We start from the raw sequence: 16,026 nt of genomic DNA, 5'->3' as shown, positions 1-16,026 counted from the left end.
ATGGATGTGAGAGTTGGACCATAAAGAAAGCTGAGCACCAAAGAATTGATGCTTTTGAACTGTGGTGTTGGTGAAGACTCTTGAGCGTCCTTGGACGCAAGGAGATCAAACCAGTCAACCGTAAAAGAAATCAGTCTTGAATATTCATTGGAAGGACGGATGTTGAAGCTGAAGCTCCAATACTTTGGCCATCTGATGTGAAGAACTGACCCAGGAAAAGACTTTGATGATGGAAAAGATTGAAAGCAGGAGGAGAAGGGGATGACGGATGATGAGATGGTTGGTTGACATCACCAACTCAATGGACATAAGTTTGAGCAAGCTCCAGGTGTTGGTAATGGACAGGGAAGCCTGGCGTGCTGCAGTCCATGGGGTGGCAGAGTCAGACACAACTGAGCGACTGAACTGTACTGATGTGTCTTGGAAGATTCAGAAGCCCAAAAGCTCAATTTGTTTGTCAGCCTTGAAGAGTGATGTTAGTCATGGTGATGGCAAATATTTGGTAACATTCAATACTGATAACCATTAGTAAGTTCTTTCAAAGCTCTTTGCAGCTTTCATCTACTTAATCTTCAGGGACACAAGAGATAACCAAGAAAGACTTTAACAATTATTTTGTTGTCATAAATCAAAATGATCAATTTTGTTTCAATTTTGATCAATTTCTTACCAATTCTATGTGGGGCAAATGATTTCTTCTTGGAATGTAAAATTAAGAAACCTTGGTTTTAATAGGGAAACATTATTATTTCTCCTTATTTCTGGCTTAGCCTATTTTGTTTAGGTACTAACATTTATCTGTTAATTAAAAAAGAGTACATCTTTTACTCTTCTTTACATATATATATATATATATATATATATATATATATCTGAGAAAAATAATATTGTTGCTAAAACCACTTCAACTCCTGCCATATATCTGTGTGTATCACATCAGTCAAAGCATTTACAAACATTTACAAAGGTAAAAACTACCAAAACAGCAGAGCAAACAGTAAAAATTCCTACCATCTTACTTTGGACATTATTTTTTATTTGAAAAGGAAAATGAGTCAGTGTGGTTGACCACATTGTCCAAATTCATCAGCAAATGAGATGTGCAAGATTTTATTTCTTTAGAGATAATCTAATTCTTTGGGCAATAATGTGAACACCTAGCTCACAGTTTTGTGTCCACACACAGTCAGGCAATCTTTGGGGCAGAAAATGAACCGCGGAGAAAGTTGTAAATGAAACCATTAATATGTAAGAAACACTTCTAGCTTCTTTGTTCTTAATCTCTATTTACCCTTTTGTATAACAAAGAAGAGAACTTCTTCAACTGAAAATAAATCTCTACAAGTGATATCTGAAAGCAGTTTAATGTCTATATCACAACATTTCATAAAAATTCACTTTTTTTCCTAAAATCATGTGTTAGAAATGTCTACATGTACTTCAGTCTATAAACTTTAATCATCTAAAACTATTGGTTCCACTCTCTCACTGCAGCATTAATCATGTCTTCAGCAGGTATACAGTAACAGAGATTGGATTAGATCAAGCCAGAAGTACAAATAAAACTCAATTGCAGGACTTCCTATGTGAATAAAACTTCTTCCATTCTTCCTGGAATCTCTTCTTCTGCTGGACCTGGTGTTAGCATTGTGTGAGCAGAAACTCCCTGAACACCTCCAGAGCCTGGGCTAAGAACACAAATGGAGACGTACACTTCAGACATATTTTAAAGTTATACTTTGGCATAAATGGTTAAATGAAATATGTTATAGCCACCTATCCTGCCTAATATACTTTCATAATAATAACAATTTAAAAATACATTGTGTGCTACTGTTTTTATTGACTGGAATATAAAAAAATTGTTTCAACTCATTCTCAATCAATTAAAGGCTAAGAATAAATTGCAACTGTAATCAGACCACACTTTAATCAAAATACATTAAAGATATTTTATATACTTTGCTGAGTATATTTTCATCAAAAATGTGGAGTAAATTTTCAAATTAGACAAATATGTAATTTTATTTTATTTTCCAAAATAATTTTTCTAAAATGTTCTAATATCTATCAATATTTCCATGGTGGCTCAAATGGTAAAGCATCTGTCTGCAATGCAGGAGACTGGGGTTTGATTCCTGGGTGGAGAAGATCCCCTGGAGAAGGGAATGTCTACCCACTCCAGTATTCTTGCCTGGAAAATTCCATCAACAGAGGAGCCTAGTGGGCTATACTCCATGGGGTCACAAAGAGCTGGACACATCTGAGTGACTAACACACCAAAGGGTGTATTTAAATGAAGATTTTACCCAATTTTGAAGCAATTAAATCTTATTAAATATGTTTATAAAAATAAAATTGTTTACTATTCCAGCAGTTAATGTCCATTTAGTTGCTAATGTAAAAAATTTATATCATGCTTTATTCTGTTTGGCCTCAATCTAGGTACAAAATTAAGAATAAGTGAATTGGTTAACATTACAAAATATCTGTCAGTCGCTATGTGCTGCTGCTGCTGCTGCTGCTAAGTCCCTTCAGTCATGTCCGACTCTGTGCGACCCCATGGACTGCAGCCTACCAGGCTCCCCCATCCCTGGGATTCCCCAGGCAAGAACACTGGAGGGGGGTGCCATCGCCTTCTCCATCACTATGTCCAGCTATCATAAATATTGTAATTCATGTATTCTTCCAGAACCATGGATTGGGATTTAAAGAGAAGCAAGAAAATGAAAACTTAGCACCACTTGAAGCTATTGCATTCCTGCTGTCTGAGAGGATCTGACACGTTAATGATTTTTTTTTTCTTTTCTCTCACCAAGTACTTCCACTGCTCAAATAGTCCTGCCCTCTAAGGCAATGCCCACTTCCTGTGCCATCAGCATCTCTCAGCTCACAAAAATGTCACAGCCTTTGGAAACAACTGCTAATAATTTTGAGGTGATGAGGGGAAGCATTTCCCTGGCGTGCAAAGAGATTTAGACAAAAGAGAGATGTTTAGGTTATAGAGTGCACTGTGGCAGAGCACTGTTCAGAACTGCAAATGACAGAGCATCTCTGTCTATAATGAAGTTACGATTTCTCATATCTGTGGTATTTAGATCCACAAAACATGCTTGCAGGATAGGATCACAGCTTGCCTATGTCTAAGGAATATATTCCATGTGGGCCTGAGAATCTTTATGTAAAGCTCTAAGATAAAGCCAAAACAGCCGAAGGCAGATGGGATGGACAGTGAGAAACTGAACCATGATGAAAATGTATTAACTCCAAATCCCACGGCACCTGAGGGTGCCATTCCAGATATACACCTGGAATCTTCATTTGGTGGGATAATATATTGTCTTTCTTTTCTTAAGCCATTTTTAGATGGAAGACTGTCATGTGCAACAGAGAAGAGTTACAACTGATCTAGCTGGAAACTATTCTCTTTCCAGAACACTAACTACCAGAAGTATCACGCCAGCTTGGACTTGCTTTTGTAGGATGGTAATAGGAACTAGAGAAAACCCTCTGGATTTGGACTCAAATTCTGGGCCATCTTTGGTTGGCAACTTTTTTCACTACCACCACTCAGCCACCCGTCCCTGTTTTGGCCTTCTGGTTTCGACTGGCCTTTCTTTGAATATCAAAGATCTCTTTGAACAACCAAAAGTGACTGACAAGAGGATTATGAAGAGGTCTGAATATGTAAAGGTGTCTTGAAAGTGCTCTTCGTATAAGCATCATAATTGTACCACTGACACATCCATTTATTACATGTGGAATTTGTTAAAAGGGATAAATACCTAATTCTGTAGTAGTCCACTATAGAAGAGAGTATTGCATTTCTGAAATCTAAACAACCACCCATTAATGCTTAATTCCCATGATTTGAAAATCTTTTCTAATCTCATTTTTCTTTCCGTCTCCAGCTGAGTACTTTTTTTTCCATCTATATTTAATCATTAACATAGCATCAGTGTTGGTTGTAAGGTGATCCCACCAAGAAGCCTGCCTGGATGCTAATGGCTTAGTTGGAGGCTACACATTCCTAATGACTATACATTCACTGAAAGCTTTCATTGCACAGTAGCAAAGTCAACCTGAAGTAAATCATAAATTTCATTTTAGTCAGTGTATCACATATCAGGATTTTTATAAGTACATGTTGACTTTTTGGTAAAAACCCAAGTACCTAATCAGTCTTCCAAGAACGAAAAAAAGGAAAAAAAAAAAAAAAAACCTCAAAAATACAGTGGGTGGAATCATTCCCTACATTAATAGTCTATTTCAAAGAATACCTTCTTTCAGACTACACAAAAATATAGTGCTTACATTTTTACAAACCCACAGTTTATATAGAAATTATTTTATGTTTAGATATCACTCACTAGTAACTGGTATTGAGCCAGCCTGAGAGCTACATAAACACCAGATTTTACACATTACATAGCTCACACAACATTTTACTCTAAGCTGGTTAGTTAGTTATAAATCTACATGCAGTTTACAGTCTAACCCCACCCAGATAGCTCCCCTGCTCCCGCCATTTTTTTTTTTTTTTTGGCCAAGAAAAGCAGTAGGGGATATATATATATATATATATATATACACACATACATATATATATATATATACCCTAAAAGAAATCAAATCATACATGTGCACTTTTGTAAACTAGGAATTCCTGTTTCTGTTACTGTAAATCACTACCAGATGTCAAATCACAAAATGTTCATTACTCCCCCATATAATAGAGTTGATTAATGAGGTACATTTACCTTGTGGAATCTTGGTCTCTGTCATAACTGGACAGGGTTTAAGAAGTTTTTAAAAAATCATACAGATGGGGAAATAACTTTAACTATTATGCTTCAAAGGCAAAGTAAATATTAGGCATCTTGGGGCAGGATTTGGTCATCTAAGGGGTAATAACTTCCAAATGAAACAAAGCTTTCTTCTTTGAAAGAGAAGAAATGGTAGCCATGTCACAAGACAGAAAGATAGATATGTTTCTGGCCAATCTATGGGTTATAACTATTCTGTATAGGAAATCTATTTTAGGGGAAATTCAGTGCAACACACAAACTGTTAAAGGAAGTCTGATTGCCCTTCTCTAGTTACCCAAGTAATCAACTCTTGGGCTGGGGACTTGTGTGATGATAGTATTCATGCAGAAGTACTGTTCTAAAGAAAATTCCCTTTTCTATTAGATAGGCAGGGAGTCTTCTTTGGAAAAGGAACATCTATTTGAGTGAAGTCACCTGAGTGTAGATAAAATTGGTTACCAACAGCTATCAACTCTCTCATAGTGACATTTTTCATGTTTTGACTACCATTCTACTTTATACTGGTTTCTATGCATGGTAGTCATTTTCAAAATGGACTAAATGCATTTCTCACCTCTGTATTTGTGTTGTACTGCATGGAGGTAAAGGGTGTGAAAAAATAACCCAGGAAGGAAACTTGACATTGGCAGCTAATCAGAAGTTTGTATTTTGTCACCAAAGCTGACCTGGAATGACTCATTGGCAGCTGGAGGCCAGGTTTTATTCATAGAAGTTGGTTCAGACACTTTGGAACCAGTGTGAGGCATGATCAACCACAGGGACACTGTCCCCTGTATGTGTTTATTCAATCCATTTCCTCATCAAGCATTTATTTATTTTTATGCTGAGAAACTAAGAGTGCACACATTTTCTATGGCACATATTTGTGTGTGTGTGTGTGTGTGTGTACATGCACACACGTGCTTGTGTGGGCCATTCAGTTTCTTGGTAAGCAGTATTAAACGTTAACTTTGGAATCAGTCACATACAAGTTTAAACCCTAGATCCATCACTCATTAGCAATGTGGCTTTTGTCAAGTAATCTAAATTATCTGAGTCTCTGTTTCCCTATATGTAAGAATGTAAGATGGAAACATTAATAAACACATCAGAGACTTATCTGAACAACTAAATGAGGGGGGAATGTAATAGGTTTCCTAGGTAGCATGTATAGTAGATGAAATCCCTAACATTGTGTTTTACACAGACTGTCACCCCACCCCAGCCACAATTAATAGTAATGAGATTTTTCCAACCAAAGACCTTTTATTAACCAAGGCACACCCTGTTGGAATGCCCTGATTTTCCCTTTTTGATTGCCCCAGTTGGAGTGACATGGACTCCAAAGACTCCCAAATGGTGCTGGAGCTAGAATTCAGGTGTTTTCCCAGCCCCGGTCCCTGGTGCCCTTTGCCCTGGTCTTGGGCTCTGCTACTTCTCTGAGTTTAGCACTGGAGCCAAACACCAGCTCTTCTGAAAACACTAACCTAAGGAAAATGTGACAGGCAGCACCTGGGTCAGCTTTGTCACTAGAAGTGTGAGAACTCAGGGCGAGAATCATAGGGCATAACCCAGTCTAACAAACTAGGTTATAAGGTTCTGTGAGAATGAAAACCTGATAATATAAGTGATAGCAAAGTATAAGAAAGTTTTATGTAATAATGAGGGTTACTATCATGTACTTCTCCTATAATCAATGCACCCTTGTTAAATTGAATTGGATAGAGGGTGAGATTAACAGAGAGAGTAGCATGGAAGCATATACACCACCGTATGTAGAATAGATAACAAGTGGAAATTTGCTGTATGACTCAGGAAACTCAATCTGTGGCTCTGTAACAGCCTAGAGGGGTGGGAAAGGGTGGGAGGTGGGAGGGAGGGTCAAGATGGAGGGAATGTACGTACTCCTATGGCTAATTCATATTGATGTATGGCAGAAATCAAATCAATATAGTAAAGCAATTATCTTCTGATAAAAAATAAAAATTTTTTTTTTAAATTTTAAAAATTGACTTGGATAGCTATTTGCTGAGCATACTTGGTGTTAAACAACGTGTATGCTATGGTAGAAGAAGATTTCCGTTATGAAGAGGAGCGAGGGAGCAGGAAAGAGTCATGTCCTAAGAGCTCTTAACACAAAATGAATTACTATCCCCTACCTTATAAGTGAAGCTTATAAGCTTAACCTTTGGTATGAATGAAATAACTGAAGCCTAGGGTGATAAAGTGATTGTTTTAAAATATATACTAAGTCCAAGTCAAAGTTAAAACCCAAACCCAAACCTAATGTTGATGGGGAACTCTCTGCTTAGGGGGAAAAAAAAAAAGCATATTAACAACTGAATGTTGGAAACTTAAGGCAGTTTAGGGGAAAAAAAAGGAAGTTAGGTTGGCATGGCTAAGCATTTTTTAACTCGCAGGAAGACAGTTAAAACTTTAACTAAAATCCATATATTATTTTTAAAAGGAATGTTTAGTTATATTTCTTCTTACAGAGAGATATAACTTTTGTTAGACTCATGGCTATCAATCATTCATTCTCTCATTCATCTAACTTTTAGAAATCTTCTATTAGAAATTCATTCTTCCATTCAGCATGCCCAAGAGTTCTTAAATAGGAGACACTGAGTTGTGTTTGAAGAACTCACTGGTCTTCTCTAAGGGAGGATAAAAATGTGCTCAAGTTTCAAGGCAGATTTCAAGGATGCCAAGGAAGAGTTATTCTTTCCATTTTTGGCCAAAAGAAAAATCTAAAATCTCTGAGTGGTCTGGCAATGGGCTCAGTAGACTTCCCAGTTTCAGAGGCTGGCATCTCACATAGCCTCTAGAGAGCCAACTCTGAGAGTGTGTTCAATATGGCAAAAGGAATCCAGAAAGCGGACAGTGGTTCCTCAATAGTGTAGCTTGACTGAAGCCAAGGATCAGGGAAAACTGGCATCTCTTACTGTCCTGTAGTGTGACGATTCCTTGGGTTCCCACTGGAGTTTACTTTCTTAGTTATCTTCTTAGAATTCCAACTTTCCTTTTTGGGGTAAGTTCAGGGACTCAACTGGCTGTGCTAGGATGCAACTTTGAGCATCTCAATACTGCAGATGTTGAAACACTGGCACTTTGCCATCCTCTCCACCTAACTATTCACCCCCACCCAAAACTATTCTTTGCACTAATTAAAGGCTTTATATTGCTAGAGGATTTTGTTTTGCCTTGTTTTTAGTAGGCATTTGCTATGGTGGCATTCTGCAATGGGAATATTAGAAGCTAGGTGCTGTGGGTTGAATGAATTATTCTGTGTGTAAGGTGAACATGTGTAAAATGAAAAGACAAAGGGGCATCCATACTGTTCATTTTTGTTATCTTTACAATGAATATTGATCACCACATATCAGTGCAGCTGGAGCAATTAGTGGTAATCATGGGAATGGCCAGAATGAATTGATTGACTGTTATTTCGTCTTGTTTCCCAGCTGTATAACCAGCTGCATAGCCACAGTCCAAGATTAATCCTGTTTATGGGGTCCTAAGGCTCTTTGATCATAAGAACACTTGGGCAAGATTTCAAGTAGGTACTTGAAGATTCCATAGCAGTTAGAGCACCTTTGAGGATGTCTAACTCATGGAGGAAGTAACTATTCATCCATCAGGATCCCAGCCAATGACATTGCCACTAAATGATAAGCATCAAGGCCAAAGCAGATTTAACACACTGGAAAATACTCCAAATCAAGTAACCATTTGAATTCTGGAATTGTTTTATGTCCCCACCCTGTTGTCAGTTGGAATTTATAAATAAGTTTAATAATAAAAATAATATACTTTAATTCATTAGCTTACAGCAAATGTATACTTGTTCATAGTTAGTCAGACTCAAGACAATCACACACATACACACACACACACACACATACATGTTATTGAGAAAAACATGCAACAATTTTTCACTTCTACTGTTATTGCTTATGACATGTGGGTGGCTGAATAGTATTTAAAGTCATGTGAACTGCTAGATGAAAGTTTTACCACTGACAAGTTCTGTTATTTATTAAAGAAGTTTTGTTAGTTTAACATCAGTTCCGCATGAACAATAGTTTTGTATTTTTCTGAGTCATCTTTTTCACTTGCATGAAAATAGGACAGCCTGAGCCCGATGGCAACCGACTTTGACCTCTCTTATGTTTTCCATCTGCACTACATTTATCACACCAGAGAGTTTGGAATCTATGGCCTTTTTATGCAATTTAAGTAAGAAAGGGAGGGAGGGAAGCACTAATAAGCCTCCCTTAGGGGGACCCAAGTGACTTCTAGCACCATCCCAGGGATTAGGGTCAGTGAAAGACCAAAGCTGTACTGACAACTTACCTTTGGACAAAGGGCAAATTTTGGTTTGAAAATGGTTCTGTGTCTGCTCTTCTTACCCTGTGGAATTCTGAGTTTCTAAGGTTGTTACAGTTTGAAATGAATGCCTCATATTTCTTCCATACAGATTGGAATGTTCAGGTTGCCCTCCTCCCTGTCCTAGGGGAAAGCATCTGCTTTGGAAGAAACTCTGCTTGAGTGGACTTCCAAGAGAGGAAAACAGGAATGGTGAGTGACCTATTATCAGAACAACTTAACTGGGATCTGAGTGAATATTTTCTTATCAAAAAATGGTTGAAAATTCATGGAACACATACCCTAATAACAGGACAGGATATTGGCAATCAGGACTGCCCTAGAAGTCAGAACTCTTCTTGAAAATCCAAAACACATGGCCCTGATAGTAATAACCCAAGTTGATTTCCAAATGGTACCATGGAGATTGCAAAATATTTGTAATTATGACACATCAAAAAGTTAGATAAAAACAATTATTTGCAGTAAAAATTCATATTACTATATCTAAAATTAAATTTTTTAAATGTACTTTCCTTTTTAAAGCACTTGGATATAGATGTGTAAAAATGAGTACTTACATGACTTTTTTGGTGAAATGTATTTGTAGCTTTCTATAATTCCTACCTTTCAATGAGTTAGAATCCAAGTGTGCTTTTTGCAACAAAAGATGGGAAGAATTTATTTTAACATGTGATTATTTCCCTTCAGCTAATTCTACCATTAGTCTTTGAACATTAGTGCTAATGAGGAGGAACAATGTGAGAATAACCCCAAAATAGTAGATAATTCAAAGGGCATGTATACTTGACTTAGCAATGTTTTCTATTTATTTTTGGAATGTGAATATGTCTTCAGTTATTGGCATTCTCATGACTTTGGATAGCATAATTAAGTCATATTACAAAGTAGTAGCTCACAGTGAGTGATACAATATTTCAGAGCATATTTTATTTGAAATTTAATGCATCAGCTTGAATATAGGCAATGCTAGTGCATTTTGAGAAGTATTAATAGATAATTTTTGCAACCAGCCCATTTTCTCACTTTAGGTTCTATCTCCCTATTCCATCACTCTGTACTTCCATCACTCCATCACACTGTTGTCTCCTTAAAATCTAAATCAGTGATACTTGATACTCTAATGGTTCACTGAGATCTGCTCTGATTTGCTAGATACACTCAACTAATTAGTAAGTAGTCACAGTCAGCCTCACATCTTGATTTGAGGAAGGAAGAGAACTGAAAATGAAGAAAAGGCATAGTTTTTATATCCATGACCTTATACTAAAAAAAGCCAGGATTTTTTTGTTTTTAATTGGTGGAAAATTGCTTTACAATGTTGTGTTGATTGCTGCTGTACAATAATGCAAATTAGTCATAATTACACACACACACACACACACACACATATATATACCCTCCCTCTTGAGTCTTCCTCCCTTCCCCTATCCTACCCCTCTAGGTCATTACAGAGCACCAGACTGGGCTCCCTGTGTTACATAGCAATCTCCCATAATCTATACATACATGATACTGTATATATGTCAATGTTACTTTCTCATATCATCCTACCCTCACCTTCCCCCATCGTGTCCACAAGTCCATTCTCTACTGGGTTCATCAGTATCATTTTTCTAAATTCCATATATATGTATCAATATACGATAGTTGTTTTTTCTCTTTGTGACTTATTTCACTCTATGTAAGAGGATCTAGGTTTATCCACCTCACTACAACTGACTCAAATTTGTTCATTTTCATGGCTGAGTAATATTCCATTGTATATATGTACCACATCTTCTCTATTCGTTCATCTGTTGATGGATGTCTAGTTTGCTTCCATGTCCCAGAAAGCCAGGATTTGGTATTAAAACCCCTGAGTCAAAGTCTTGGTTTTAGTTGGTCACTATTTCTGTGATGTTGCATAAATCAGTTTGCTTCTTTGGATCTCAGATTCCTCATTAGTAAAATGAATGTGTTGAAACAGGCTAGTGCTTCCTAGGGGAAGTCCCAGGTTCCCTCAGAATTGCCTTAGAATGCAAGGAAGTCCTTGATAAAGGACTTGATAAAGTATGAGGATGTTGAGGCTGAATGGACAGAGTTTTAGAACTTTCCTCCTGGTTCAGGAAAAGCAGTGGAACATTTATCTGTTTATATATTGGTTGCCTTGATATTTCATGTAATATTGTGTGGGGAGAAGGGAGAAGAAAAATTGAAAACTAGACAAGGCTCTTCAGTTCTAACATACGTTGCAATCTGATTCATCAGAACAGCCTTGAAACCCTTGGGAGAATTTACAAAGTTGTGCAGAGTAAGTTAGACACTTCATAATAACTATGATTGGAGAGCTAAGGGTGAGTGATGTCACATTTTATGGATAAATTAGGTTTGAGAGAACTTGGTTAAACTGGAAACTGAAAATTTGTACATCGATAGATGGATAAATAGATATGAGAGAGAATTTTTACACTCCAAATCCAGATTTAAAAATAAAAAGCATTAAGATAATATCAATGGCATCCTTTACATTTTAAATGAGTATTAAATATACCACAATTGATTTTCATAGGTCTTTGTCTTGAGACAAGGTGGATTCCTGGCTGTTCTGGTGCTGATGCAGAGTGAAGACAAAGAAAGGGGTTTTGTTACAGAGAAAAAGATACTCTTTATCCCTCCCCCTCCATTCCATGAGTTTCTGCACTGTCTTAGACATCCAAGTTTGATAATTAAATTGTATTACTATTGATCATGTTTGACCATTTTATTCTTTTGCAAAGGACTTTTTTTCTGTCCTTTTGAAAAGCACAAGGAAATGTAAACTGAACAACTAAGTTTTGAATACCCATTTCCACCTCCTTATATATTTGCCACAAATCATTCTAGCCCTTCCTAAAGGGATCCATTTCCTTCTTTTTATGAGAATATTTCAAAAATAGAGTAAGAAATGGCTGGAGGATTAAGAGACAGCTTCATGGTTTGTCCTCAATCCTTCTGTTTCTCTTCATCATCCCAGAATGATCACAAGGTCTTCTGATAGAGTATGAGAGCAAAAATAAAGCTGTTTGGCAATCACTTGACTCAATGTGTTTGAATCTCCTGGTAACCAAATGTTTTACAGATGCTTTGTTTAAAAAAAGTATATGTGTATATGCTGGGGAAGAAGGATAAGAAAGTATGCAAAACAAGTCAGAATTGGAAGAGAAGTCTTCACTGGGGAATACAGGCAGATTCTTCCTCCCCTTTCTCTGAATTCTTTTCTTTTACTGAGGACTTGGTCTCTTTCTGTCAATTTTTTTTTCTGGCAGTGGCTCCCTTGGAGTTGTTTCTGGGAAAAAAAAAAAAACAAAAAACTGAAGGATGCTAGACTTCCTACATAAATCACTAGTTGAGCAGGGGTGGGGGGAATTTTAAAAACAGGTTCATGTTCTTTTTTGTTAAAAAATAACTCACAGAAGTATCTCTCTTTACTAGTTATGTATGCCTCTTCCTTTTTCTAATTTTATGCCTTTTGTATATTCTCCTGTAGCAAAAAAATAAAAAGAAAAAGACAAGTAAAATAAAGAGATGAGTTATCCATTGGGAAAAGGAGAAGGTAAAGAATAAAAATTAGATATTTTAAAGTTAAAATAACTTAATAAATTTCCTGTTTGACCCTTAAACTCTTCATTGCAGTCTCAATTAATTCCAAACCCTAGAGCAGGCTTTACAAGTTCCTTTGTATCTGCCCTCTCCTTATCAGTTTGATATTAGTTTCTTAGAATAACTCCTTCTAGATATGGCTTCCAACCTTGCCTAAATATGTCCATTTAGAGATTTCCAATTCCTCTTTCACTACTTGGCCTGAACAAAGGGCATCAACTCTGTCTTGATCACCTGCCATATATCTCTCCATAGTCTTATTTGGTTTCAACAAAAATATACCTTCCCCAAAGAAATTTTCTCGCCTAAGAACCACATACCCCATCTTCCAAATAAAGTTTTCATATATTTTATTATGATTATATGGGAAGTGGATGTAATAGTTTCACAATTCACAGACTCAGATAACAGCACTCAGTTTTTAAGTTATTGAAAACAATTTCCTACCACTCATTTTAATATCTATCTCTGGTACAAATACTATCTAAAAACTGAAAATGCCATTTTTTCACTTCTAGGTAAAGTCAGCCAAAGTAGTGATTAGTTCACTATTCAGTATTAGAATCTCAGCAAGCAAGCTATTCAGCTCAAGTCTGAATCCAGCTCCAGCCTTAGGGATTGTCTAAATTTGGAGGGGGATTTGCAGTAATAGTTCCAATTAGAACAGCTAACTCACAACAGGCCCTGTTAAAAGCTTCTACATATTTATTCAGTCCTCAAAACAGCCCACTAAGGTAGTACTATTATTATTTGCATGGCTTATAGGCAGCTCAACCTGGATTTGAACCTGGATAGCCTGGGTCCAGAGCTCTTACAAACCCAACAATATTATCTCCATGAAGCATGAGTTCCAAACCAACTGAACCAGAATCTCTTCTCCCTAGTAAACATAGTAGGTGATAATCTTATATCAAATGAATAGAAAGAAAGAAAAATAGAAAAAAAAAGAAGAAGAAGAAGAAGGAAAAGGAGAAGTCAACATAGAGCCAGCAACCTGCTGTGAAGAGGGAACCAGAAATGTGTTTCCCTTTCCCAAATGTCTCTCATCCATTGGGCTATCTGTGGCTACATTGTGGCTGCCTAGTGGAACAATCTGCAGAGTCAATGAGGGGCTGTCAGTAATTACCTACATGTTTCTGCCTGCTGGACAAGCAGAGGGTATAAATCTATATATGCTTAATGTCTGCATATTTTAAAGGAATTACTTTGACATCAAGTTCATAAATTCTCAGTTCTTGAGAGGCTGGCAGAGGTAAAAGCAGAAGCAGAGCAGGGTGGGACTGACCCAGGGGACTGCCTGCTGGAGATTTGCTGGCTTGGATCTGGGAAGGTGTGAGAGGGTGTTAGAAGAGCAGTCACATATGGAGACACCTGAGGAATTCAGGGTAGCTGTTGACTGCCGTGAATTGCAGGGAATACTGGAAAGTAAAGGGGTTTCTCCTTGCTAGCTGCTTTAATACTAACTTGCTTGTGACTCTGAGTAATGTTCTGCATGTATACTAAGCTGCTTCAGTTGAGTTTGACTCTATGCAACCCTATGGACTGCAGCCTGCCAGGCTCCTCTGTCCATGGCACTCTCCGGGCAAGAATAGTGGGTTGCCATTTCTTCCTTCAGGAGATCTTCCTGACCCAGGGATGGAACTGTGTCTCTTTACGTCTACTTGAATTGGCAGGTTAGCTCTTTACCACTAGTGCCACCTGGGAAGTGTTGTCCTTCTTTTTGTCTCATTTCAGTTAAAGTTCATGTTCTGAGTAACTGCTCTGGTCTTTACTAGGCTCAATGCTGTATGCCCGTGATCTGTGCCGCCTGGTGTTTCTAAGTCCCCACTCCCTTCTCAGGTTACGGCTCAGAGCTATTGCTCAACGTTTTTCCCATCCTTTCTCAGGAAAAAAAAAAGTACTATTGAAAGGGTGAGGATGGGGAGGGTGAACTTTCAAGTTATTTGAATCTGCTCCTCCCTGATTAGTTCTTAGGTTTTCCTAATCTTAGGAAGAATAATTCCCACAAGTTCCATTAGCTCTTCTGTATTCTTATGTATTATCTTAAAAAGCTTTTTTGTTCAGACCTGAATGCACAGTGGGTAGTTCCAACATTTCAAGAAATGTGGCAACTATAAGAATATTCTAGTTACTTCTATTGTATTGATATTTCAACTAATAAAAGCAAACTGCACAATCAAAGTAGGAAGTTCTTTTTTTCTCTTTTATATTGAGCTGCACTCAAGGAATTGTTTAAAAATTTGAAGAAAAAAGCTGTAATATAAAAAGAAAGAAAGTAATGTATTCTCTTTTGTTCCTTGATTTTTTAAATATAATACATCAAACATTTCCTCATAATTAATGACTACAAATACTTTTAACAGTAAATTTCCATCTATCCATCTTATGGAGTATCACTGGGTATTTGAGATTTTTACTAAATCATGTAAAGGATTTTAAAAACATAAGCTAAAGTCACTAATTAATATTGATATTATCAATATAATGTGTTAGTTGTGGATTTTTGTCTTCAAAAACATACATTAATAAATGTGAACAAACATCGGCTCTGTAGGTAAATGTGGATGGGAAACCAGTTATGGTACATGACAGGTTTTTTTTTTTTTTTTTTTCAGATTTGGGATGCTAAGCCACTTCCCTTTTGTTTCTTTGACCTTCAAATTATGGTCAACCATTTACAATGGGTTATTACAGTCAGAATTTGACTACGTGGATCACAACAAACTGTGTAAAATTCTTAAAGAGTTGGGAATACCAAACTGCCTCCTGAGAAATCTGTATGCAAGTCAAGAAGCAACAGTTAGAACTGGACATAGAACAGCAGACTGGTTCCAAATCAGGAAAGGAGAATGTCAAGGCTGTATATTGTCACCCTAATAACTCATATGCAGAGTGTATGTTGAGAAATGCTGGACTGGATGAACCACAAGCTAGAATTGAGATTGCCAGGAGAAATATCAATAATCTCAGATATGCAGATGACACCACCCTTATGACAGAAAGTGAAGAAGAACTAACAAGCCTCTTGATGAAAGTGAGAGAGGAGAGTGAACATTTGGCTTAAAACTCAACATTCAGAAAACTAATATCATGGCAACTGGTCCTATCACTTCATGGCAAATAGATGGGGAAACAATGGAAAGAGTGGTAGACTCTATTTTTGGGTACTCCAAAATCACTGCAGATGGTGACTGCAGCCACGAAATTA

General features: G+C 37.0%; 1 long non-coding RNA gene across 1 annotated transcript; it reads left to right on the top strand.

Moving 5' to 3' along the window:
• The first annotated feature begins 8,206 nt into the window (after positions 1-8,206).
• On the top strand, positions 8,207-12,217 carry LOC132343586 (uncharacterized). Its single transcript, XR_009492492.1, has 3 exons — positions 8,207-8,532; positions 9,289-9,389; positions 11,749-12,217. It is a non-coding gene; the product is annotated as an uncharacterized lncRNA (long non-coding RNA).
• The last annotated feature ends 3,809 nt before the right edge of the window (positions 12,218-16,026 follow it).

This window comes from Bos taurus, chromosome 2, assembly GCF_002263795.3.
Source record: "Bos taurus isolate L1 Dominette 01449 registration number 42190680 breed Hereford chromosome 2, ARS-UCD2.0, whole genome shotgun sequence".
NCBI lineage: Eukaryota > Metazoa > Chordata > Mammalia > Artiodactyla > Bovidae > Bos > Bos taurus.
This window is presented reverse-complemented; position numbering and strand designations above follow the sequence as displayed.